General features: G+C 38.0%; 1 pseudogene; it reads right to left on the bottom strand.

The window, feature by feature from the left end:
* Nucleotides 1-3,581: 3,581 nt before the first annotated feature.
* On the bottom strand, nt 3,582-4,066 carry LOC133752514 (large ribosomal subunit protein eL21-like; annotated as a pseudogene).
* Between the last annotated feature and the right edge of the window lie 439 nt (nt 4,067-4,505).

Below are 4,505 nucleotides of genomic sequence, written 5' to 3'. Positions count from 1 at the left end.
CACATGATCTCTGACCATTCCTCAGGAACCTGGATCATGGGGCACCTGTTAAATGCATTAAATCTTTGAGGACTGTCTCATGGTCTCCAGTTGCATCCATTTTATTGCAAAAGACTGGATTTCAACCTTTTTTGTGGCTGAGTAGTACTTCATCATGTATCTATACCATAATTTCTTTATCCAGTCATCAGTTGATGGACATCTGGATTGATTCCATATCTTATCTATTCTATTGTGAGTTGAGCTGCTATAAACAGGGTACAGATAACTCTTTTCATAGGCTGGTTTCATTTCCTTTGAGTAAATTCCCAGGTAACTAACATACAGATTACAAAAATGAATGTATATCAGCAAAGTTGACATTTTGAGATTTGATTATTATTTACAGCCTTTATCTGTGCTATTGAGGAACAGAGGGTTTTCTACTTTCTATTTGTTGAATTCTGCATTTAGTGGAGGGTTAAGCTTGTGACTATAAAGGGAATTTAAGGTACATCATAAATATTAAATGAAAAATAAGAAAAGAAGAAGGGAGGGTGGGAGTTAGAGGGGGTGAGGGTCGGGTGGGAAGTATAATTATGCATTTAAAACTGTATATATTAAATACATGAAGTTTGTTCCCTTTTTATAAATTAAAAATTTAAAAATGCATTAAATCTTGTCAAAATCAGGAAAAGTGAAATGTGGGAGATGACTTCTGGAGAAATTTTCATATATGACAATGCTATTCGGGAGGCAGATTTCTGGGATGATATCATAAGGAGTCCAGCATATCTGCTCCCCAGCCAATGCTTTAGCTGATGAAAAGCATTTTTTTAAATAATCAAAGCCTATAGAAGTTATTCTAGGGAGAAACATTCATTCAAGAAAATCTACTGAATCTGAGTATGAATAGTAAGACCCTGTAGCATTTGAGCCATACCCTACTCCATTATCCTCTCTCCTCTCCCAGCTCATTGTGAAGGTCCACCCTGAGCATGTGCAACCAGAAGACAGAACTTCTTCTCCCCCAGTTTCTCACCTGGGAAGACATTTTCTGCCAGGAGGCTCAGGCTGCTGTGTTTCTTGATCTCCCCCATTCTCAGCAGCATGTAGTTGAAGCTCTATTCCAGAGAAATGCCACAGAAAAGAATTTCTTTTCCTACCCAGTTCCAGTCGTGTCCTATAAGCTGTATTCCAGGGGAGGAGGCTGATAATACTGGCCCCAGTCACCTCGGTCCTACTTGCTCATAGTGTGCAAATTCTCTAGGAGGGGGTAAGCTGAGGAGCTCCATGGCTGCATTCACGCTACACAAAGAGAGTATCAGGGTTTGAAAGCATGGAAAATATATTCCTCAACTATAATGCAATTAAATGAGGAATAAGTAGCAGAATAAAATTTGAGAAATTTACAAGTATGTGGAAATTATACAACACGCTAATAAATAAACAATAGGTTAAAGAATAAATTGTAGGAATTTAGAAAATAATTTCAGATAAAAATATGAAGACATAGCATACCATAATCTATAGAATGTAGCTAATGCAGTTATTAATGATAGATGTATAGTTTTTAAAGCCTACATTTCAAAAGAAAAAAGGTCTATAATCAATAACTTAAGCTAGTAACTTAAGAAATTAGAAAAGAACAAATAAAATCCAAAGAAAGTGAAAACAATGAATGTATAAAGATTAAAGGGGCCAACGCTGTGGCATAACTGGTAAAGCCACCACCTGCGATACCAGCATCCCGTATGGATGCCTGCTGCTGCTCCATTTCAGATCTAGCTCCCTGATAATGTGCCTGGGAAAGCAGTAGAAGATGGAACAAGTGCTTAGGTCCCTGCACCCACATGGGAGACCCGAAGAAGTTCCTGGATCCTGGCTTCAGTTTCACTCAGCCCTGGCCATTGTGGCCATTTGGGGAGTGAACCAGCAGATGAAAGATTCTTTCTCTGTCTCTCCTTCTCTCTCTGTAACTCTATCTTTCAAATAAATTAACATAAATCTTTAAAAAATAAGGATTAAAAATACAAAATGAAATAAAGGACAGCAAATAATAGTAAAAAAAGATACAAAAAATAGGTCCTTTTAAAAGTCTACAAAATTGAGAAAACTTAATAAGATTGACCAAGATAAAATGAGACAGGATTCAATTTACTAGTATCAGAAATAAAAAGACATTACTAATGACCTAGAAGAATAAAAAATAATTATAGGGAATATTATATATAATATGCCTATGCCAACAAATTAAATAACCTAGATGAAATAGTCAAGTTACAGGATAAAAATTGTAGAAACTAACTCAAGAAGAAATAGAAAACTTACAATTTTTTTAAAGTAAAGAGATTGAATTAGTAATGAAAAAGTTTTCTACATGCAAAACTCTAGGCCCTGATGGCTTCATTAGAAAATTGTGCCAAATGTTTAAATGAGAGAATTAACACCAATCCTTTAAGAACTCTTCCAATAAGTAGAAGGGAAAGAAATACTTCTTGGTTTATTTTATTTTTTTTATTTTTGACAGGCAGAGTGGACAGTAAGAGAGAGAGACAGAGAGAAAGGTCTTCCTTTGCTGTTGGTTCACCCCCCAATGGCCGCCGCGGCCGGCGCGCTGTGGCTGGCACACCGCGCTGATCCAATGGCAGGAGCCAGGTGCTTCTCCTGGTCTCCCATGGGGTGCAGGGCCCAAGGACTTGGGCCATCCTCCACTGCACTCCCTGGCCACAGCAGAGAGCTGGCCTGGAAGAGGGGCAACCGGGACAGAATCTGGTGCCCCGACCGGGACTAGAACCCGGTGTGCTGGCACCGCTAGGCGGAGGATTAGCCTATTGAGCTGCGGCGCCGCCCTCTTGGTTTATTTTGAGACCAGTATTGTCCTGAGATAAAAATAAGACAAAGATATCATAAGAAAAGAAAACCACAGACCTAATATTCTTAAGATTACAGATGAAAAAAATTCATTCATAACAAAATATTAGCAAAGCAAGTACAGCAACATATCAATGAATTTCACACAATGGCCATAGGGATTTAACTCAGGAATACAAGATTGGTTATATACAAAAAATCAAGTCATCTAATATAGTATATTAACTGCATAATGTACAAAAAATTCATGATCACCTCAAAGGTCATAGAGATTGATTTGACAAAATTCAGTCCATTTCCATAATAAAAAACTATCAGCAAAGTAAGGTGTCTTATCAATGTAAAAAGGTATCTAGCAAAAAAAAAAAACTCACATATAATATCATATCATACTTAAAGACTGAAAGACTAAAAGCTTTTCTATTAAGAACTGGAACAAGACAAAAAAATGTCTGGTCTCATCACTTCAATTTAAAATTATATTGACGAGTCTAGCCAGAGAAATTAGTCAAGAAAAGGAAAAAGGAATGCAGATAGGAAGAGAAATGGAGCTATCTCGAAGTGCAGATAATATGATGTTCTATATGTGGTTTTGAAACCAAACTCCACAAGAGATTCCATAACATCTGTATGTTTCCAGAGGCCTGAATAACTTTCATTTTAGGATCCCACAAAGTCTTGTCTTTATATTTCTTTCTTTTTTGTTTTTTATTTATTTATTCTTACACTTAGTATGCCATGAATTCATAAGGAATGGGTTCCAGCAGCTCAGGCTCCTTTCCATTGGTCTGACAAAGTGGGCTCCGGGTGAAGCAGGCTGACGCTTTAGTTGAACCCAGGTACCCTTCTCTTTGGCTTCCTTCTTTTTCTGATCATTTTCCTTCACATATTTCAATAAGCTATCCCTGCTCTTAGAGTGCTTAATATGTTCAATACGCACATTTATCCTCTTGGCAAGAATCTTGCCCTTCACTTGTTTGTTTACAACAATGCCAACAGCATGCTGGGTAACACTGTAGACTCTTCCAGTTTTGCCATGGTAACATTTATGGGGCATTGCTTTTTGAACAGTACCCATTCCCTTGATGTCCACAATGTCACCTTTCTTGTAAATGCACCTGTATGTGGCCAAAGGAACAACTCCATGTTTTCTGAAATGCCTGGAGAATATTTACCGGGTACCTCGCCTGTTTCCCTTTGTGTTCGTCATCTTGGCGAATTACTGGAAGATGGCGGCTCTGGCCAAAAGTTGTCTTTATATTTCAAAGATGGCCTTCCTTACCCGTAGCTTCTTTTCCAGTGCTTAAAATTCAATGATAGGGTAACATAAGAGAGAATTCAAATCAAGGCCAAACCTGTAATATAAAGGCCAGTGCTGAGGAAATAGTGTTGAAATTAGGTGTTGATGAAACTTTATTAATTAGCTAACATCAGTTACAAAGTCAGAAACGGGGAAGATCAGAAATAAACTGAAAAGTGGAGACTAAGGCGGGTTGGGGCATGTAGTTCCAGACAGAGTGGAAAATGTGTGGGCATCAGAGGCCTGATTTTATGACTCCAATGGCATGCTGTGGGGAAAGGCCTGATGACTTAGAGCAGAAAGGCTTAAGATATTCTGCCTCTGGAGCCAACCTTTCATGAGAGTATACCCA

This window comes from Lepus europaeus, chromosome X (genome assembly GCF_033115175.1).
Source record: "Lepus europaeus isolate LE1 chromosome X, mLepTim1.pri, whole genome shotgun sequence".
NCBI classification, from domain to species: domain Eukaryota; kingdom Metazoa; phylum Chordata; class Mammalia; order Lagomorpha; family Leporidae; genus Lepus; species Lepus europaeus.
The sequence above is the reverse complement of the archived record's forward strand: the minus strand, read 5'-3'. Positions and strand labels throughout refer to the sequence as shown.